This window comes from Mustelus asterias, chromosome 22, assembly GCF_964213995.1.
Source record: "Mustelus asterias chromosome 22, sMusAst1.hap1.1, whole genome shotgun sequence".
NCBI classification, from domain to species: Eukaryota; Metazoa; Chordata; class Chondrichthyes; order Carcharhiniformes; family Triakidae; genus Mustelus; species Mustelus asterias.
The window spans coordinates 6,350,954-6,374,508 of NC_135822.1; the positions used below are offsets into that span (position 1 = coordinate 6,350,954).

Genomic DNA, 23,555 nt, shown 5'->3' on the forward strand with positions numbered 1-23,555 from the left:
CCTATCCTGGTCAATGCACCCTAACCAACACGTCTTTCAGACGGTGGGGGGAAACCGGAACACCCGGAGGAAACCCAAGCAGACACGAGGAGAGTGACCTGAGCCGGGAATCGAACCCAGGTCCCTGGCGCTGTGAGGCAGCAGTGCTAACTACTGTGCCACCCTGGGATTACTAGCCCAGCGACAGTACCACTGCCTCCCCCTGTACCCAAAATTCTCATTCAATCAAGATTGCTTTACAATAGCGAAACAAGGAATTCATTCTGTTCTAAATAAACCAAAAAGAGAAAATGCTGGAAAATCTCAGCAGGTCTGGGCAGCATCTGTAAGGAGAGAAAAGAGCTGAGGTTTCGAATCCAGGTGACCCTTTGTCAAAGCTAAAAGGCAGAGAAAGCGGGAGATATTTATACTGCAGGGGGAGGGAATGAAAGATGAGCCATAGTCACAGAAACCAGGGGGAAAGGCTGCTAATGGCAGCCCATAGAGAGAATAGTAGGCGTGAGTGGCCATTCGTTCTGGTCTATCTCACAACCGACTCACAACTATTTCTATTGCCCAATTTCTTTCTCTTTGCAGTTTTTTTTAAAAACTGCGGATGAAATGGGCTTCTGCCGGAAAAATGAACCAACAGATAAAAGGAAAGGAAACCACCGAGTTGTGTGCAGCTGCAGCCCTTGGTCAACAACAACAACAACAACACGCTTAAACTGTTACATTCACTTCTCACACAAGCCTCTCGCTATTGGCTGCAGCAGCTCCTGACACTCGCTACGCCAGCAGCCAATCACACCGCGGCTGTCACCGGAATACAATTTGCTGCTCGACTACAAGAGCTTCACGGAGGAAAGGGGTCAGAGTTCAGTCACTAATTTAGTCCCAGGCTATGAAAAAGGACATTGACCAATCCCATTCTATCCAAGGCACTCGTATAGAAAGCAGAAAATAGGAGCAGGAGGAGGCCATTCGTCCCTTCCAAGCCCCTGCTCCCTCCATTCAGCATGATCACGACGAGGATGTTACCGGGATTTGATGGTTTGAGTTACAAGGAGAGGCTGGATAGACTGGGACATTTTTCTCTGGAGCATGGGAGGCTGAGGGGTGATCTTATAGAGGTCTATAAAATAATGAGAGGCATAGATCAGCGAGATCGTCAATATCTTTTCCCAAAGATAGGGGAGTCTAAAACTAGAGAGCATAGAATTCCTACAGTGCAGGAAAGGCCATTTGGCCCATCAAGTCTGCACTGACTCTCTGACAGAGAGTGCATCTTATCCAGGTCCTCTCCCCTGCCCTATCCCTGTAACCCCACACATTTTCCTTCTTGAAACACTCAGACAGAGCTCTGAGAGAACAAGATTCTCACAGTTGAAGTAATTAGGAACAGTACCAGCCACCCACAGATTCTACAACAGACATAAGATTCAATACCTGTATTGAGAAATGAAAAGCAGAACTCAGATAAAGCAAGAGGTTTAAGTACTTGGAATATTAATTAAATAGAAACTGTTACTCAGAAAATCCGATTGTATGACAAGTTATTCTTTAATTGAATCATAGAATTCCTACAATGCAGAATGAGGCCATTCAGCCCATCGAACCTGCACCAGCAACAATCTCACCCAGGCCTATCCCCATAACCCTGCTAGTCCCGCTGATACTAAGAGGCACTTTAGCATGGCCAATCCACCTAACCCGCACAGCTTTGGACTGTGGGAGGAAACGGGAGCACCCGGAGGAAACCCACGCAGACACGGGGAGAACGTGCAAAGTCCACACAGACAGTCACCCAAAGCTGGAATTGAACCCGGATCCCTGGCGCTGTGAGGCAGCAGTGCTAACCACTGTGCCACAGTGCCACCCATATTTTAGAGAGACATTTATATGCAGTATAATGTGGATAAATGTGAGGTTATCCACTTTGGTAGCAATAATAGGAAGACAGATTATTACTTGAATGGGTGCAAATTGAAAGAGGTGGATACTCAATGAGACCTTTCATCAGTTGCTGAAAGTAAGCATGCAGGTACAGCAGGAAGTAAAGAAGGCAAATGGTATGTTGGCCTTCATAGCGAGATGATTTGAGTATAGGGATATTTTGTTGCAATTGTACAGGGCACTGGTTAAGCCACACCTGGAGTATTGTGCGCGTTTTGGTGTCCTTATCTGAGGAAGGATGTTGCTATAGAGGGAGCACAGCGAAGGTTTACCAGGCTGATTCCTGGGATGGCAGGTCTGTCACATAAGGACAGACTAAGTCGGTTAGGATTATATTCACTGGGGTTTAGAAGAATGAGATGGGATCTCATAGAAACTTATAAAATTCTAACAGGGTTAGACAGCGTAGATTCGGAAAGAATGTTCCCAATGGTGGAGGAGTCCAGAACTAGGGGTCATAGTTTGAGGATAAGGGGGTAAGTAAACCTTTTAGAACTGAGGCGAGGAGAAATTTCTTCACCCAGAGGGTGGTGAATGTGTGGAATTCACTGCCACAGAAAGTAGTTGAGGCCAAAACGTTGTCTGATTTCAAGAATAAATTAGATATAGCTCTTGGGGCTAAAGGGATCAAGGGATATAGGAGGGAAGGGGGGGAATCAGGCTATTGAGTTGGATGACCAGCCGTGATCATAATGAATGGCGGAGCAGGATTGAAGGGCCGAATGGCCTCCTCCTGCTTCTAGTTTCTATATATCAGGATTTTCTGGCCCTTCCCCCAGCGGGATCTTCTGGTTCCTGGTGACCCCCAGCAGCAGGACGGGTGAACCACACAAAATTCCACAGATATCGACAGAACCAGAAGATAGCATTGGCGGCCAATGTGATGAACTGTGTCCATGTGAGGTTGGGGGAGGGGGGGGGGGGTAAAATCCCGCCCACGATAACCACCGGCACTCTAACAGGCTCGCTACTCCAGACGGAGACCGAACAACTGGCACTGTGAACCAGAACTGCTTGACTAACAGAAACAAGCACCAACCTTATTGGATCAGAAGTAAACACGAGTTATAGAATTCCCGGTTCCATCGCCGTCCATTCGACTTTCCACTGAAACAGCTTCACACTCGTACCGGCATTTTCCGACTCGCGACTGAAGGTTAAAAAATAAATCAAACATGATCAACACGATGACATCCAAAACCTGAAATATTACCGAGAGGAGATAGGCCCCACTCAGAGATAAACCGGGCAACGTTGTTGGTCTAATTCACAACCGTTCACTTGGACCTTGTGCCGGGAGATTGTAAATATAAATATCGTAACTTAACCAACTTGCGTCTTATTCATAAAAAGAACTTTAGAATTTGTTAGCTTTACAATTAAAATTCCAATTCAGAAAGACAGAATAAAAGGGGGAAGAAAACTATAAAAAGTTAAATATCAAAAGCAACAGTAGAGTATTATAAACCCAGTCTGCGGGTAGTGGGGAAAAATGTTTTAAAATCATAGAATCTCGACAGTGCAGATGGAGGCCATTTGGCCCATCGAGTCTGCTCTCTGACAGCATCCCACCGAGGCCCTATCCCTGTGACCCCATGTATTTACCCCGTAAATCCCTCCAACCTACACATCCTGGGATACTAAGGGGCAATTTAGCATGGTCAATCCACCTAACCCGCACATCTTTGGACTGTGGGAGGAAACCGGAGCACCCGGAGGAAACCCATGCAGACACGGGGAGAATGTACAAACTCCACACAGACAGTGACCCAAGACTGGAATCGAACCCGTGTCCCTGGCGCTGTGAGGCAGCAGTGCTAACCGCTGTGCCGCATTTCAGATGCAAACAGAATGTTCTGTCAAAGGGCAAATTGCAGAAATATGAACCAATCTTTTCCCTTTACAAAGGCTGTGTACCTTTTTCTAAAAATTCATTTGTGGCCTCGGGGCATCACTGGTTAAGCCACATGTATTGCCCATCCCTAATTGCCCTCGAGAAGGTGGTGGTGAGCTGCCTTCTTGAAATGTTGCAGTCCCTGTGGTGTAGGTACGCCCACACTGCTGTTGGGGAGGAAATTCCAGGATTTTGACCCAGTGACTGCGAAGGAACGGTGATATATTTCCAAGACAGGATGGTGTGTGGCTTGGAGGGGAACTTGCAGGTGGTGGTGTTCCCAGGCATCTGCTGCCCTTGTCCTTCTAGATGGTAGAAGGTGCTGCCTAAGGAGCCTTGGTGAGATCCTGCAGTGCAGCTTGAAGATGGTACACACTACTGCCAACGTTTGTCAGTAGTGGAGGGATTGAATGTTTGTGGAAGGGATAGCAATCAAGCAGGCTGCTTTGTCCTGGATGGTGTTGAATTTCTTCAAAATTCCTCCAGAATTTCCTGTAGCTGTTTATAGAGAGAGCCAAACTCCTGCCAACCGTGGAGCACCCGTGTTTAGAGAGAAGGGCAGGTGCGGGTCCCAGCTGGTCTAGGCAGCCTCGTTCCCTTTCCCAAGCACCGGCTTGTGCCAGTAACACCTCATGACATGTTCCGGAACTTTGCGAGACACTCGACCGACGATTGATTACTTCGGCAGATGTGGCAGCCCATTTGTGCACAGCAGCGCCCGAAACAAATGGCAACTGAATCTGTCCCTGGTCGCCTTTGCTCCAAGGAGGAATGCAGATATCAGGCAAACTCCCTGCTGCTTGCACATGAACTGCATCTTGAGAATCAAGCTGAAATGTCAGCCTCGGTTAAAGGTTCAAGTCCTGGAGCGGGACTTGAAAAGTCAAGTTTGACGGCACTAACTGGATGGTGAATTAACAGCTTAGCTGACATGACCCACTCCTTATAAATGTTACATGTAATATCAATCGCTAAAAGGTTGGAGATTTCAACATTGTACCGGGAATAAGCTTACGCATGTATCCACACAGACAAGCCCAGAAATGAACAACGACATTAATGCAGAGAAACGACAGTCAAAGGAGATTTGATGTAAAAATGTTGTCAGTGTATCTCCACACTCACTGTCGGGATGGTGGAATCACTCCTTTATTGCACAAGAAATATACTCCTGGGTCACCTTAATGCATAGAGGGCGGGGAGTTCCACACTGCCCACCACTCGAACCCCATCCTGTAAACTAAACTCTGGCTGCCCTCACCATGGCGATTGCACAGAGATAACAATATGACTGATGGCTTCAACCATTTGTCATGGCAACGGTGTGTTGTAATACACCTTGGCGACACAGTGGCACAATGGTTAGCACTGCCGGGGACCCGGGTTCGATTCCCGGCTTGGGTCACTGCCTGTGTGGAGTCTGTACATTCTCCCCGTGTCTGTGTGGGTTTCCTCCGGATGTTCCGGTTTCCTCCCACTGTCCAAAGATATGCAGGTTAGGTGGATTGGTCATGCTAAATTGCCCCTTAGTGTCCCAAGATGTCTATGTGAGATGGATTAACCATGATAAATGGGTGGGGTTACGTGGATAGGGTTTTTGGGGGGGGGGGGGGGGGGGGGGCACTGATGGGCCAAGGGAAGATGCTCTTTCAGAGAGTCAGTGCAGATCTGATGGGCCAAATGGCCTCCTTCTGCACTGTAGGGATCCTATGGTTATCAGTTTAATAACTTGAATATTAAAAACAAGACTTAAAACAGAAATGTTTTCAGCATTTTTTACCAGTATTCATTTTCAACAGTATTTAAGCATTTACAATGGAATCAAACTATTAACATCTCTAGGATTGTATTTTGATTCTAACAGTTTTGGGCTTTGACCCTCTGATAAACCAGAGTCAGCTTTTACACAAGTTCGGTGAAAAGCTAGAGTTTTTTTTCAAAGCAGGCTAAAAATCATGGGGTCGTCTTTGAGAATACACAATATTTCACAAAGATAAATGTGTTATAACTTGTAAAACACAATGCAATCTGCTGCGAGGGTGCAGCCATGTGTTTAAATGACCCAGCCTTTCCTGTAACTCCTGGGACACTTACTGATCAGCCAAGTTTACTAATTGGGAGGTACTTGGAAAAGCTTGACTGCAAGTCACTTACAAATTCAATTAGGAGTCAGAAGAGATATTTTCATAGGAAGGATTATTGGAATATCAACTACTTTGCTACAAGTGACAACTGAGCCACAGGCTAGGGCCTCAATTATAAATAAACTAGATATTAGCAGAGACGGCAAAACATTTGTGGTCAAGTTAGTATCTTAATTGCAACAGTATTCTAGTTATTCTTTCAAGACTTTAGCAGAATCAAAACTTCGATTCTGGGAAAAGCTAATGGGGCAGTCCCTCGGAACAATTTGACAAGCGTCTGCCTTGTTTACAGATAGTTACAGAATACAAAAGTCCAAAAGTTTCTTTATTAGTCACAAGTAGGCTTCCATTAACACTGCAATGAAGTTACTGTGAAAGTCCACTAGTCGCCGCACTCCTGCACCTGTTCGGGTACACTGAGGGAGAATTTAGCATGGACAATCCACCTAACCAGCGCATCTTTGGACTGTGGGAGGAAACTGGAGCACCCGGAGGAAACCCATGCAGACATGGGGAGAATGTGCTAACTCCACACAAACAGTGACCCAAGCCAGGAATCGAACCCAGATCCCTGGCGCTGTGAGGCAGCAGTGCTAACCACTGTGCCACCAACTGGGAACTGAATTGAAAATGTAATCATTACATGAAGGGTGGATCTTTTTAAACAAATCAAAAGGTTAATTTTTTTTTATTTGTTCGTGGGGCATGGGCGTCGCTGGCTGGGTCAGCATTTCTTGCCCATCCCTAGTTGCCCAAGGGCAGCTGAGAGTCAACCCCATTTGCTGTGGCTCTGGAGTCACATGTAGGCCAGACCAGGTAAGGACGGCAGATTTCTTTCCCTAAAAGGACATTAGTGAACCAGATGGGTTTTTCCGACAATCGACCATGGTTTCATGGTCATCAGTAGATTCTTAATTCCAGATTTATTTATTGAATTCAAATTCCACCACCTGCCATGGCGGGATTCGAACCCAGGTCCCCAGAACATTAGCTGAGTTTCTGGATTAACAGACTAGTGATAATACCATTAGTCTCCCAAAGCCCTTTTAACATCTTACTGTTCAAAAGTATACTTATTGTCTGTTAAAGTTTATTTTTTATACATCGATTGAAATGAATTTTCCAGACAGACACTATTATTGCAGATACACATTTAGACTCTAAATGTATAGAACAGACTTAATCGAGCTGATGGTCCCTTTCTATGCACGCTTTGACTCCATAGTGAAAGTGCAAGGAAACAGATTTGAAGTTTAAGTTTATTTATTAGCTTCACAAGTAGGCTTACATTAACACTGCAATGAAGTTACTGTGAAAATCCCCTCGTCACCACACTCCGGCGCCTGTTCGGGTACACTGAGGGAGAATTTACCATGGCCAATGCACCTAACCAGCACATCCTTTGGACAGTGGGAGGAAACCGGAGCACCCGGAGAAAACCCACGCAGACACGGGGAGAACATGCAGACTCCGCACAGACGGTGACCCAAGCCGGGAATCGAAGCCGGGTCCTTGGAGCTGTGAGGCAGCAGTGCTAACCCACTGTGCTGCTCTTTGGAACAAAAAGCTTGGTCAAAGATGCAAGTTTTGTTCTCCAAGAAAGAAATATCAGAAGTCAAACTACTCATTCAATGATGTAGAGAAATCCAGAGCCACAGCAAGCCCTGGATACATTAGTCCCACCTCCAGTGGAAGCAGCTTTAGGTCCCGTCTACAACAGTCCCTCTAGGTCCTGAAGAAAGTCCAGATTAAAGGACATTATTTTATGTCCTCTCATTGAGTAATGTGCATGATAACCGTGACAATCAGCTTCCTTCCTTGTTAACATGTTCTGCAAAGCGCTAAACCCAACAAGAGAACAATTTGCAGAATATTTAGGTACGAAGCAGCCAAGAGTTGTGACCATCACAAACCTGCATCATGATTCCGTGCAGCTTCAGAAACAGTCTATTTCAGCTCCCTCTGAGCAGCATTCAGAGTCCAGTCCGTCAACGCCACATAGTCACCCAACAGGGCTTTGCACCAACACTGGAAAGGGGTAGAGAACAGGGTGGCAGGGAGAGAGAGAGAGAGTGGGACTGGGGAGAGAGAGAGAGAGTGGGAGAGTGGATAAAAGCAAATTACTGCGGATGCTGGAATCTGAAACCAAAAGAGAAAATACTGGAAAATCTCAGCAGGTCTGGCAGCATCTGTAAGGAGAGAAAAGAGCTGATGTTTCGAGTCCAGATGACTCCAGATCAGCTTTGACGAGAGGTCATCTGGACTCGAGGCGCCAGCTCTTTTCTCTCCTTGCAGGTGCTGCCAGACCCGCTGAGATTTTCCAGCGTTTTCTCTTTTGGAGAGAGAGAAAAAGACACAGACACAGAGAGAGAGAGGGCACAACTGGGGAGAGAGAGAGAGGAGAGAGGGAGTGGGACAGGGAAGAGAGAGAGAGGGAGAGAGCGCGAGAGAGAGAGAGCGCGTGAGAGAGGGGGAGCATGAAAGGGACTGGGAAGAGAGAGAGAGCGCGAGTGCGGGTTTGGGGGAGGGGGGGGGAGAGCATGTTGCGGGGGAGAGAAGGGGAGAGAGAGAAATGGGAAAGAGGGAGAGAGAGAAATGGGAAAGAGAGAGACAGACCTTCCAGGGGTCACTCACTCCAGTGTCAGATTGGGCCCTAACTCCAGCATTGATGCAGAGCAAAACCATTTAAATCAATATTCCTGCCATGTTTGGAGATTTTCTGTTTTTCATCAATGCATCCAAACCTACAGCTTCAGGTTCGATATCGACACCAACAAGATCCCAGCTCCAGCTCACCTCCACCTCTATTACACTCTCAGTGTGTGTGATTCCTCACACTGAGTGGAAAGTTCCCCCAATCAAATATTGAAACGACAAAACCCGTCCACAAACTTGTTCCCAGACCATAGTTTCCAACCGTCTCCCTGGCAACGGAGAGAAGCAGAGACAGACAATTATTTTTATTCATTCAGAGGATGTGGGCATCGCTGGCTGGGCCAGCATTTATTGCCCATCATCTGGGTCTGGAGTCACATGTAGGCCAGACCGGGTAAGGACGGCAGATTTCCTTCCCTAAAGGACATTCGTGAACTAGATGGGTTTTTACGACAATGGTTTCATGGTCATCATTTGACTTTTCATTCCAGATTTTTATCGAATTCAAATTTCACCATCTGCCGTGGTGGGATTCGAACCTGGGTCCCCAGAGAATTACCTTGGGTCTCTGGATTACTAGTCCGGTGATAATACCACGACACCACTGCCTCCCGTATCTCAACTCTGCCCTGAGCCTGTTGAGCAACCCTGGCCTCAGTCTGACAATATCCCAACTCCTCATCTTCAAACCCTTCCATGGGGTCCCGTCCCTCCCTATCCCTGTCACCCTTTTACGGCCTTTGTGACATCTCCCACCCACCAATTCTGGCATTAAGAATGGGGAGACGGTGGTGTAGTGGTAATGTCACTGGGCTAGTAATCCAGAGGCCCAGGCTAATGCACTGGGGACGTGCGTTCAAATCCCACCACGGCAGCTGGTGGAATTTAAATTCAATGAATAAAATCGAGAATTGAGAGTTAGTAACAGTGACCATGAAAGTCTCATTGTTTGTGGTAAAAACCTATCACCCGCTATTAGCCCTTTAAGGAAGGAAATCTGCCGTCCTTACCCAGTCTGGCCTACACCTGACTCCTTACCCAGTCTGGCCTACATGTGACTCCAGACCCACAGCAATGTGGTTGACTTTTAACTGCCCTCTGAACTGGCCGAGCAAACCAATCAGTTCAAGGACAACCAGGGACGGGCAACAAATGCCGTCCTTGCCAACGATGCCCATATCCCACGAGAGAAAAAAATCTAGAAAAATTAAGAGCATTCCTGATTTAATCGCTCCACCATTGACAGCTGTGCCTATAGCTGCCTGAGCCCCAAGCTCTCTTCATAAACCTCTGCGCCTCTCTCTCAGAATCATAGAATCCCTACAGTGCAGAAGGAGGCCATTCGGCCCAACGAGCCAGCACCGACCACAATCCCACCCAGGCCCTATCCCCATCACCCCAAGCATTTACCCTTGCTAGTCCCCCTGAGACTAAGGGGCAATTTAGCATGGCCAATCCACCTAACCCCGCGCATCTTTGGGCTGTGGAAGGAAACCGGAAGAAACCCACGCAGACACGGGGAGAATGTGCAAACTCCACACAAACAGCGACCCAAGCAGAGAATTGAACCCGGGTCCCTGGCGCTGTGAGGCAGCAGTGCTAACCACTGTGCCACCCTTTAAGATTTTTAAATCCATCTTCTTTAAGATTCTCCTTAAAATCTATCTTTTTGGTTACATGTCCTGTGTCTCTTAATGGTCTGATAATCATATTGTCAAGATGCACAAGTGAAAGGCATTGTTTAATTAAGTACCTTGAGCACATATAAAGGGAGACCGCTGAGACTTTTGGAATTGGTAGGTAGGAGACAGATGCATGTAATGCTGCATTCTGCAAATAAAGAAAAGGATTTTGCATCTAGTTTCACGCTTCAGCATCTGGCTTGAAATCCAATATGCAGATAGTCGCATTTTTATCGATTGCGCTCCCGTGGCATTTTGCAATGTTAAAGGTGCAAGATAAATGCAAGTTGTCACTACAGCGTGAACACAACTGGAACCTGTTAACCATGTGGTCAGCTCAGAACAGAGAGGACGATTAGAAACCAATAGCGAGACATGTTTAATTAGTCCGCGCGCACGCACGCACACACAAACACAATAACAGGAAATCCAACTGCAGAACAGAAACTACATGCACGGCACTTCAGAAAAAAAAAAACCACCAGCAACCCTGCCACCACCCCCCAACCCCGCACCCTCCCCACACCCACCCACCCTCCCCCCCCCCCCCCCCCCATTTCTAACTAACACTTTCTCACAATAGCCTCATTTTCGATTGTGGGGGAAGCTGCCTGTGTTAACAACACCTTCACTACAAGGTGGCCACTCTCACAGCATTTCTGGGAAATGCAGGGGGCGGGGGGGGGCACGATACTCAAATCCACATCAGATGGACAAAGCGATCTCTCAACATTTATTCCACAGTTAAGTCCACTCTGCCGAACCAGTTTTTTTACTAAAAGCAACCCTGCCATTTGGGGAAAGTCCGTAAGAAGTTTAACAACACCAGGTGTTGTTGGACTTTAACCTGGTGTTGTTAAACTTCTTACTGTGTTTACCCCAGTCCAACGCCGGCATCTCCACATCATTTGGGGAAAGTGCCAGGGTCTAAAAAAGCAGCAGAATACATCACATCCTTGTCATTTACCAGGGGATTTCAAAGCTGCTTCATTGCAAAAACCAAATTCGTCTACACACAGCTTTGACCCGCCAGTTTTCAAACTAAATCTTCACAGTGCTCAGAAAGATATACTGCTCCGACTGCAAACAGCAACAACTCCCTTTTAAATTCCCTGCAGGTAAAAGTAAGTGAAGTTCCCACCAAAATACGTTACCCATAATCGCAATACCCACAATCTTGGTTCTCACTATTTGTGAGGAACAGTGGCACCGTGGTTAGCACTGCTGCCCCACAGTGCCAGGGTCCCGGGTTCGATTTGACAAAGGGTCGTCTGGACTTAAAACGCCAGCTCTTTTCTCTCCTTACAGATGCTGCCAGACCTGCTGAGATTTTCCAGCATTTTCTCTTTTGGTTTCGATTCCCAGCTTGGAACACTGTCTGTGCGGAGTTTACACATTCTCCCCGTGTCTGCGTGTATGATGTGTATGTTAGGTGGATTGTCCATGATAAATTGCCCCTTCAGCGTCCCAAGATGTGTAGGTTAGATGGATTAGCCACGGGGAAATGTGTGGAGTTACGGGGATGGGGGGGCCTGGGTAAGATACTCTGTCAGAGAGACGGTGCAGACTCGATGGGCCGAATGGCCTCCTACTGCACTGTAGGGATTCTATGATTCTATTTGGATGACAAACCGCTCATTCTCCAGACACAGTGCTGCAAGGACATTTGTTACTTAGTTAAAATTGTGAAGTTGGATCCTCTACTGATCGGAAAGAAATCAGTTTCTGTTAATGATAAAACAAGAATCGATCCATTAACCTACAGTGTATTTCCACTGACTTCTCCTCTAGTTAATGGGATCAGACTTTCCCGGTTTTTGGGCTCTGATGCCAAATGTTAAAAATGGGACATAAAATGAACAAGCTGAAAGAAAAGACACATGTTGCGGAAATCTTTTGTCTTGCACCCATCAGGGTAACCCACAAGAATGCCAAATGTAAAGGGAGCACCAATTGTCAACTGCTAAGCTTTTTTTTAGGCTTCACCCATCTCTGGTTCATTCCCCTGGGCAATGCCTTGACCCTAGTAAACCTGCCTGGTTTGAATTTAAACAAAGCTTGGCAGTTAACTGTCAGTCATCAGTTAATCAGTGCTTTCTCAATAGCAACACCTGTACCAGAGTCTGCCTGCCTACCAATCAGTACTCTCTCCTCATCAAGTACAAATTCTTGTTCTCTTTACATTTGGTATTCCTGCAAGGTGTCCTGATGAGTCAAAGACGAAAAGCTTCGACAACATGTCTTTTTTCAGCGATTCTCAAGTTCCGTACTACCAAACCAGATATTTGTAAAGAAGGAACAAGGAACACACCTGTGTAAACTTACCTGTCGGCTTCTGTTGTTACAGCACCTGGGGGAATTCTCAACAAGTTGATGTCAAACTCAAAAAGAATATCAGTGGATGTGACACTGGGTCCAAGTGAACTTGAACTAATCCACCACAACAGCCCTGCCCTATCCCCCCGCCACCCAGTGCCCCAACAAAAAACTAACAGAAATCTGGATTCAATTACTCTGTCCATCACTGGGCGTTTGGCAGGATTTTGATTCCTTCTTCCATTTCCCCAATGAAAACCAGAGAGAGGGAGAAGGGTTGATGAACGCAGCCTGCTCCAATACCACTGGGAGAGAGACCAGGGAAGCAGCTCACAATCCTGTACTTGGCAGTGCTGGACCACTGAGAAGAAAGCAAGGGGATGAGAGTCTCCATGTTGCTGGAGAATGTTGCTGAGTTGGGTACAAGTAACATTTGTGCCACACAAATGCCAGGCAATGACCATCACCAATAAGAGACACTCTAACGGCCGGTCCTTGACATGCAATGGTGTTACCGTCACAGAATTCCCCACCGTCAACATCCTTGGGGTCACTATTGACCAGAAACTCAACTGGACTCACCACATAAACACAATGGCTACAAGAACAGGTCAGAGGCGAGGAATATTACAGCGAGTAACTCACCTCCTGACTCCCCAAAGCCTGCCCACCATTTGGCCCATCGAGTCTGTACCGACCACAATCCCACCCAGGCCCTATTCCCCTAACCCCACACATTTACCCTGCAATCCCCATGACACTAAGGGGCAATTTAGCATGGCCAATCAACCTAATCCGCACATTTTTGGACTGTGGAAGGAAACTGGAGCACCCGGAGGAAACCCATGCAGACCCAGGGAGAATGTGCAAACTCCACACAGACAGTGACCCAAGCCGGGAATTGAACCCAGGTCCCTGGCGCTGTGAGACAGCAGCGCTAACCGCTGTGCCACCTTGCCACCCAGGGTGGTTATGAAAGAGGAACTCACCAGGGAGGTTACGAAAGAGGAACTGTTTGGGGATGGTCGCCACCAGCCGGAATGGTTAACGGCAGAGTTTGGCGCCTGTGTTCCGTAACATGACATCAATATTAAACAGCTGGCACAGACTACCATCTGGAAATGTGGTTTCCAGCAGCAGTGGTCATTCTCCACTTCCCTCTCACCCGCCAACGATTAAAAAAGGGAAGCTACATATATGGGCGGCTTGGAGGACTTATTTAGCACGAATGGGGCGTGGGAATCCGAGATCTGGATTCCACAACCAGCTAAATTAAACCTGTCAGGGCAATCTGTTGCATTTTGCGACAGGGAAATGGGAAAAGGGCAGGAGAATGGGACTCTCTGGCTAGCTCTTTCAGGAGGCGCGATGGGCTGAATGGCCTCCGTTCTGTGTTGTGTTTGTAGTACAACTGGTGAAAACCTCCCTACAAATTAACACCATGTGGTTCTCACTGCCAAAGCAACCCGCACCAAACTGTGCAGCTTAGAAAGTGGGCAATTAATGACCGTCAGAGGTTCCTGTTCAGTGCCGTTGTAATTCATCGACTGAAATTCATACTTAGTAAATTAAAGAAATGTCCTGAGGCATAAAAGCTCAAACTGTGGGAGTGAAGTCACACCACTGTATCAATATTATGCAAATTGTATATCTCTTGTGTCTTTTTTAAAACTTTGTTCTTTGGGTGTAGGCGTCTGTGGCGAGGTTAGTATTTACTGTCCATGTCTAATTTCCCTTGAGAAAGGGGCACAAAGGACTCCTTGACCCACATGGTGAAGGTACTCCCACCAGGTTGTCAGGCAAGGGTTTCCTCGGTTTTAACCCAGCAACGAGGGAGAACACAGTGCCATGTGTCCAAACCAGATAGGACAGGCTTATAGAACAGCCTCGAAGAATGGCACAGCACAGAATGAGGCCATTCAGCCCATCGTGCCTGCGCCGACTCCTTGAAAGAGCTTTTCGATTAGAACCATAGAAAATTACAGCTCAGAAACAGGCCTTTTGGCCCTTCTTATCTGTGGCCAAACCATTTTTTGCCTAGTCCCACTGACCTGCACTTGGACCATATCCCTCCACACCCCTCTCACCCATGAGCCCGTCCAAGTTTTTCTTAAATGTTAAAAGTGACCCCGCATTTACCACTTTATCCGGCAGCTCATTCCACACTCCCACCACTCTCTGCGTGAAGAAGCCCCCCCTAATATTCCCTTTAAACTTTTCTCCTTTCACCCTTAACCCATGCCCTCTGGGTTTCTTTTCTCCCCGAGCCTCAGCGGAAAAAGCCTGCTTGCATTCACTATCTATACCCATCAAGTCTCAGTCCTCTTCCCTTTGCACACAGTCCAGCTATCTTTCCCCTAAGTATTCAGCCCCCTGGCAGTTATCGTCGATTCTGCCTCCCATCATCATTTCAGGCTGTGAATTTACCATCATTCAGTCTGAATTCCGTCTCACCATGAGAAGTAACAGGAAGACTCTGCGACTAACTGGCAGGATCAGTGAAAGAATGGCTGTGTAAAATAGGAATGCCACGATGATCCATCACACAGAATACCTACAGTGCAGAAGGAGGCCATTCGGCCCATTGAGTCTGCACCAACTCTCCGATTTAGCATCTTATCCAGATTATGGCTGTCACTGGCAAGGCTTAGTATTTGTTTCTCGTTCCTAACCGCCCTTGTACAGGTCCAACTGCCCCCTCACAGCGAGTCACCCCCCCCCGTGGATGTGGGGGAGCATTTAAATCGCCGTGACTGTAATGGCCCACCAGATGGGAGGAGCTGTAAAATCTTGGCCCTTGGTGGCGAGCTGCCTTCGTGAACTGCTACGGTCCATCTGGAGTAGATACATCCACAGTGCTGTTAGGAAGTGAGTTCTCCTTAGATTACAGCTGCAAGGTCAGCGCGCAGGTGGCGAATGACTGTTCCCAGTTTCCGGCAGTGTCAATAATAGCATTTCTTAGCTTTACAGACTCAAATAAAACATAGAAACCACACAGAGGAAGTGAAGTGAAACTCTAAAACATTGAATGTATTCAAGAGGCGGCTGGATATAGCACTTGGGGCGAATGGGATCAAAGGTTATGGAGAGAAAGCAGGATTAGGCTATTGAGTTGGACGATCAGCCATGATCGTGATGAATCACGGAGCAGGCTCGAAGGGCTGAATGGCCTCCTCTTGCTCCTATCTTCAATGTTTCCAGACTATCTATCCCACTTCACACGCTGCAGTATTCGTCTTCAGTTGCTTCCCTGCCATGAATATATGATTGTCCACGATAATTAATGCTATTAGCTCTTCCAAACTCTGTTGCCCCTGTACCAACTTTCACCAATTCCCCTTCACCCATTACCCCCCTCCTGATCTAAATTGGCTCCAAATCCAGATAACCTTTCATTTTAAAATTCTCATTCCCACATTCAAATCCCTCCCTGGCCTAGCCCCCTCCACCCCCATCATCTCCTCCAGCCCTACAACCACCCCGAGGTATCTACACTCCTCCGATTCCGGCCTCTTGCGCATTCCCAACTTCAATCGTTCCACCAGAGCGATGACCCTACCCTTCATTAACCAAAGCTCTGAACCTCTCCCTGAACCTGTGCCCCTTTCCCCTTCTCTGGCTTCCTGACTGATGGATGTTCCCCAATCAACATCATTGAAACAGATTATCTGGGCCTTGCTGTGTACAAATTGGCTGCTGCATTTCCCACAACACAACAGTGGCCACACTTCAAAATGTCTGTCACTGGCTGTGAAATACATTGGGCACCGTCTGGTCATGGATAGCGCTATTTAAATACAAGTTTTTCTTCTTATTTAAGACACTTCTTAATATCCATCTGTGACCAAACCTTTTAGTCAGCTGTCCTAATATCTCCATGTGGCTCTGTATCAAATTTTGGTTCATAATAGTTCATAGAATATCTACAGTGCAGAAGGAGGCCATTCAGCCCAAAGGGGTCTGCACCGAATCTCTGAGAGCACACTGCTGCTACCGTTCTTCATCGGTGGAGGGAGTGAATGTTTGTGGATGGGGTGCCAATCAAGTGGACTGCTTTGTCTTGGATGGTGTCAAGCTTCTTGAGTGTTGTTGGAGCTGCACTCATCCAAGCAAGTGGGGAGTATTCCATCACACTCCTGACTTGTGCCTTGCAGATGGTGGATAGACTTTGGCGAGTCAACAGGTGAGTTACTCGCTGCAGTATTCCCAGTCTCTGACCTGTTCTTGTGGCCACAGTATTTATATGGCTCGACCAATTCTGGTTCTGGCCAATGATAACCCCCAAAATACTGATAGAGGGGCAGGTTCAGTGATGGTAATGCTGTTGAATGTCAAGGATAGACAGTTACCGCCATCACCTCTCTCCACTGACGTGCTACACTGCTCCTCTGAAATCCAGTATAGGATGAGTCGGAGCTTCCTCCAATTGGATACTGGCAAGAATGAAATATTGTCCCGAGAGAGGGGGTGGGGAGAGGTTGGAGCGGGGAATTATGGAGAATGGGACAGGGGGAGGGGATTGCAAATCCTATAGAGTTAGAGGAGCATTCCTGCTCCACCAGATCTCTGGGAAGTAAAGAGAGGGCAGCTGAAGAACCTTGAGCTTGACAGACCTAACACCGACCCCATTCATCATCAAACGCATAAAGTGCATATCTAAAGGGATCCAACACCTAGTTTACGCATGCACTTGGGAAGCCGTTAAAACACATTTCACCGTGGGACCAACACCTGCACATATTGGACTCCAGCTACCCTGCTGCTTAGACCCAATCGCTGAACAGAGTCGCTTTCTTTTGCAGATTTGGGATTGACCCAACAGTGAAAGCAATAAGAGGTACAATGATGCATAAATTGTAACGTTAACACTCCGTGGAGAAACAAAGCACGTGGAACTGTTTCGGGTGACAGGACTGTTTCCCCAAGAATCTTCATTTCTTCATTCGTTCACCACCTCATGACATTCATCCCTGACCACGATTTGATTCATCACTGTCACATGTATTAGTATGTGTATGTATTAGTACATGCATCTCCACATGTATTAGTATACAGAGAAAAGTATTGTTCCTTGCGCGCTATACAGACAAAACATACCGTTCATTGAGTACATAGGGGAGAAGGGAAGGAGAGAGTGCAGAATGCAGTGTCACTGCCAGAGCTAGGGTTCAGAGAAAGATCAGCTAAATTACAGAATCCCTACAGTGCAGAAGGAGGCCATTCGGCCCATCGAGTCTGCACCGACAACAATCCCACCCAGGCCCTATCCCCGTAATCCCACGTATTTACCCCGCTAATCCTTCTAACTTACACATCCCCGGACACTAAGGGGTAATTTAGCATGGCCCATACACCTAACCCGCACATCTTTGGACAGTGGGAGGAAACTGAAACACCCGAAGGAAACCCATGCAGACACTGGGAGAACACGCAGACTCCACACAGACAGTGACCCAAGCCAGGAATTGAACCCGGGTCCCTGGGAGCTGTGAGGCAGCAGTGCTAACCACTGTGCCACCGTGGTAGGTCTATTCAAAAGTCTGACAGCAGCAGAGAAGAAGCTGTTCTTGAATTGGGTGGTACGTGACCTCAGAGTTTTGTACTTTTTTCCTGATGGAAAAAGACAGGAGACAGCATATCGGGAGGGGCGGGGGGTCCTTGATTATGCTGGCTGCTTTTCCGAGGCAGCAGGGAGTGTCGACAGAGTCGATGGATGGGAGGCTGGTTTGTGTAATGGACTGGGCTACGTTCACAACCCTTTGTAGTTTCTTGCGGTCTTGGGCAGAGCAGGAGCCATACCAAGCTGTGATACATCCGGAAAGGATGCTTTCTATGGTGCATCCAGTCACAAGTGGCCATGATGTCCTGATCCAGAAAGAGAAAAGGTACGTCATGTTTGAACCTCTCAGTTGTAGTTCAGTAAAGGAGACAAGAGTTCAGCTTCTTCATAAACCACCATTATTTCTGTGATCCAACTCCACATACAATTCCCCTTCAGTGCCACTGTAGCCCCTTTATATATCACTGACTTCTATTGAATAATTGACATCAAATTTGAACTTAATTGGAAGATCTGTTAACCCATTCCTAACACGTCAGGAGTGTAAAGAAATGGAGAACTGTGCATTTCTCTGTCGATTTGAACAGAAAGCCCTCCTGCTTGATTTGTAAACAACGGGGAACTGACGAAAGAACGCAACGTTCAAAGACTCGATGAAGCAAAAGGTGGTGAAAAATATTGGCAAGCGCACAGGAAAGCTTCGGGGAGTTAGGAGTTCAGTCACTGAGAAATGTTTACGAGAGCTCGCCAAGAGAGTGTGATGCTGCTGTCAGGGCGAGCGATCGGACTTCAGCGTGAAACAGCGGTGCCCATAAAGCTATTTTGTGAAGAAGAATGTTTTAAGGAGTTGCGCACGAAAAGCTCCCAGGGACAGGGTGTTCAGATCAGCAAGGGGAGCTTGTGCAGCCTCTCAAGAAGCATAGTCCCTGAGAGGACCAGTGAGGTAGCTGAAACTTTGAACAACTTACCATCAACTCCAGGACAAAGCCTAGTCCTTTGGTGCTTTTGTTCATTATCACTGATGTAAAACATGGATGTAACTGGCATATCTCAGCTCATGGTGTTCAGTCTTGCTGTTAATGACACAATTGGCAGTGGAGCAAAATAAAATGCTTCCATGATCTGGCCAACGTTCCTCCCTCAACCAACAGCATCAAAAACAAATTAAACAGGGCGACACGGTGGTAGGGGTTAACACTGCTGCCTCACAGTGCCAGGGACCCGGGTTCAATTCCTGGCTTGGCTCATTGTCTGTGTGGAGTTTGCACATTCTCCCCGTGTCTGCGTGGGTTTCCTCCGGGTGCCCCAGTTTCCTCCCACAGTCCGAAAGACATGGATCAGCCATGCTAAATTCTCCCTCAGCGTACCCAAACAGGCACCAGAGTGTGGCGATTAGGGGATTTTCAGTAGCTTCACTGCTTTGTAAACCTACTTGGTGACTAATAAATAAACTTTAAATAGTCAGTCACTGTGTCTTTGGTGTAAATATTCACCCGTACTGTATCAATGTGGGGAGGCAATGGCCTAGTGGTATTATCGCTAGACTATTAATCCAGAAACTCAGCTAAGATTCTGGGGACCTGGGTTCAAATCCCACCATGTCAGAATGGTGGAATTTGAATTCAATAAAAGATATCTGGAATTAAGAATCTACTGATAACCATAAAACCATTGCTAATTGTCAGAAAAAACCCATCTGGTTCACTAATGTCCTTTAGGGAAGGAAATCTGCCGTCCTTACCCGGTCTGGCCGACATGTGACTCCAGAGCCACAGCAATGTGGTTGACTCTCAACTGCCCTCTGAACAAGGGCAACTAGGGATGGGCAATAAATGCTGGCCCAGCCAGTGACACCCAGGTCCAATGGATACACGTTTAAAAATTGTACATCCACCAAATAGGAAGTAGCATGGGATGTTTCTGAAGTGTGATAAAAAATTTATAAATTCAAGCTCTTTGTTTTAGCGCAGAGTTTAATCTTTGCAAAGTGTTTGCAGGACTTTGCCCTATATTAACAAGCACTCTATGAGTGGAAACTTTTCAGATATTTGTCACTCTGAGTTGTTTACATGCATGGGGAGACATTGTCGAGAGGATTTAACCAAGCAGAAGTGAAGTGAAAGTCTGGTTTATTCACACTTTTTTTTTTAAAACCTATTCATGCGTAATCGTGCTTCTCTTTAATTTCCCATCAGCAAGAGTGAGATTTCAGTCTCGCCAGTAACTCAGAACCATTAAAAGTTACATTTATTCAAAGCTTAGAAGTAAAATGACAGAGTGCTCATTTCAAATGTGCATCACTGCAGATTCCAGGCCCGTCCAGAAATCACCTAATATTCTTTCATTTGTACGACAGAAAAAAGTAGTTCCTTTCTTTTCCTGTTATTGACATAAAGGGAACTAAGACTTTCTCAGAAAAGTATCTTTGTCATTTCTTAACTTGGTATTTTCCTTCATTTATTTAGGCGCCCAGATCTTTTCTCCAATTTTATTTTTGTTCAGCGTCAGGACACCGTCTCTGAATATTTGGGTCAGCAAATTAGAATCGCTATAGTGCAGAAGCAGGCCATTCGGCCCATCAAGTTTGAACCTACTCTCCAATAGAACATCCCACCCAGACCCTAACCTTGTAACCCCACATATTTACCCACTAATTCCCCTAACCTAGACTGGGGCGCTAAGGGGCAATTTAGCATGGTCAATCCACCTAACCCGCACATCTTTGGATTTGAAATTGAATTTAAATTCCACCAACTATTATGGTGGGATTCGAATCCGCTTCTCCAGAGTCTGGGCCTCTGGATTACGAGTCCAGTGACATTATCACAATCCCACCATCACCATTGTAATGTTCGAGATAGTATCGGAAAAGTTTACTCCCAAATATTGTCTCCTTCCTGCGTCAACCTGCCCAGAACTTGAGGAGGAAATGTTCTACTTTCTCAGGAATTCACCAACAACCTGACAATGGAATATCGCTAACACCAGCGTCAGTGGCACAAGCATGCAGATTACAGCTATAATCCAGAGTAAATCCCCTTTAGCTCAATCTTCACAATTGACATCCAAATGCCTCGACTTTCTCTTTCCCCGAGCGAGATTTTGCTACCAAAGTTTTATGCAACAAGTCAATATCTACAGGGTGGTATGGTGGCACAGTGGCTAACACTAATGCCTCACAACGCCAGGGACCTGGGTCCGATTCCCAGCTTCGGTCACTGTCTGTGTGGAGTCTGCACGCTCTCCCCGTGTTTGTGCGGGTTTCCTCCAGATGCTCTGGGTTCCTCCCACAGTCCAAAAGACGTGCTGGTTAGGGTGCATTGGCCATACTAAATTGCCCCTCAGTGTACCTGAACAGGCGCCAGAGTGTGGCGACTAAGGGATTTTCACAGTAACTTCATTGTAGTGTTTATGTAAGCTGACTTATGACACTAATTTTACTTGATGTGGAGATGCCGGTGTTGGACTGGGGTGCGCACAGTAAGAAGTCTCACAACACCAGGTTAAAATCCAACAGGTTTATTTGATATCTCGAGCTTTCGGAGCGCTGCGCCTTCATCAGGTGAGTGAAGGAGCAGCGCACTGAAAGCTTGTGACATCACATAAACCTGTTAGAGTTTGATCTGGTAGTGTGAGACTTCTAATTTTACTTTAGTTAGGTCTGTCCAGATGTAATTTATGATGTGGAGATGCCGGCGTTGGACTGGGGTAAGCACAGTAAGAAGTCTCACAACACCAGGTTAAAGTCCAACAGGTTTATTTGGTAGCAAATACCATAAGCTTTCGGAGCAATGCTCCTTCGTCCGAGACCACTCCATCTGACGAAGGAGCATTGCTCCGAAAGCTTATGGTATTTGCTACCAAATAAACCTGTTGGACTTTAACCTGGTGTTGTGAGACTTCTTACAGATGTAATTTAGCCAGAGACAGCTAAGCCTCATAAATCTTGATTGAATTCATATCCAAGTCCCTGAGATAAAAAATAAGAAGCGTCTCTCCACAGTGGGGTCAACCAGAACCTCGAGGTTTACATATAAAACGTATTTACATACCACTGATCGGTGACCAGCACCGAACCTGGATTTACACAGGAAAAATATCCCAGTTAATTTCACAGGGGGGAAAATGCAGGCCCGTGAATGTAAAATAGGGGGAAGTCGGGGGAAATAACCATCAGGTGGAGAAAATAACAACACAGAAAGTTGACCATGAGAACAGATATGAAATGGTATTTGTTGTGCTGCAGTGTGGCAGGATGTGGGTTCGAGCACAAGATTCCCCACCAGCGCAGTGACTCTTGTTCAAGGTTCTTGGACATTGAGTGGTTGCTGGACTGCTTTCTCTCTTCCAGGAAAGCATGGGAGGGTGAAATTAATTCACCCAAAAATAGTTTGCAGGACTGCGGTGCTCCTTACCCTCATTGGACTTTGTACTGACAAAGAAACTGGGTGCCAAAGGCAGGAGGCAAATGGGGAAACGGAGAGGGGGAACTCGCTCACACCGGAAGCGGCTTTCGAACAAAGAAAGGAGGAGGCTGAGGCAAAGAGATAATGTAGGAAATTCCAGGGTGCAGGAATGTCGAGGTTGTTTATTAAAGTTTATTTATTTATTAGTCACAAGTAGGCTTACATTAACACTGCAAAGAAATTACTTCGAGACAGTTTCTAGACAAAACTGAAGATGTATATTGAAGACAGTCATTTGTTGATGCAGTGGGTATCCGAGTTGAGGATCCAAGACTGGGAAGTTCCCCGCTGTTTTAAATGATACCCGAGTGGTGATGATCCTGATAGCTTCACCATATTTATTTTATTTATTTGTGTCACAAGTTACACTGCAATGAAGTTACTGTGAAAATCCCCCAGTCGCCACACGCCTGTCCGGATACACCGAGGGAGACTTTAGCACCTAACCAGCATGTCTTTCGGACAATGGGAGGAAACCGGAGCACCTGGAGGAAACCCACGCAGACACGGGGAGAACATGCAGACTCCACACAGACAGTGACCCAAGACTGGAATCGAACCTGGGTCCCTGGAGCTGTGAGGCAGCAATGCTGACCACTGTGCCACCCTATATTGAAAGAACGACTGTAAATGTTTCATAAACTAAAACAGGAAACATGGAGTTTTCAATCTGGTGGTTGAGGGGGGATTATTGCGTAGAGCGAGCGGTCATGCTAAATGAGGAGGACTCCGCACAGACAGTGACCCAAGCCAGGAATTGAACCCAGGCTCCTGGTGTTGTGAGGCAGCAGTGCTAAGTACTGTGCCACCCCATCCATGTACGGTGGTAGCCATGATGTGGAGTTGCCGGCGTTGGACTGGGGTGGGCACAGTAAGAAGTCTCACAACACCAGGTTAAAGTCC

At 46.7% G+C, this 23,555-nt stretch overlaps 1 protein-coding gene across 3 annotated transcripts in view; it reads right to left on the reverse strand.

Annotated features, from left to right (window-relative positions):
* pik3cd (phosphatidylinositol-4,5-bisphosphate 3-kinase, catalytic subunit delta) overlaps positions 1 to 23,555 on the reverse strand; it is a 236,768-nt gene that overhangs the window by 170,063 nt on the left and 43,150 nt on the right. For all 3 annotated transcript variants that reach the window (XM_078238707.1, XM_078238706.1, XM_078238708.1), the window contains one exon: positions 2,975 to 3,085. The gene's annotated coding sequence lies outside the window, so the exon portion shown is untranslated. The remainder of the gene's footprint in view (positions 1 to 2,974; positions 3,086 to 23,555) is intronic.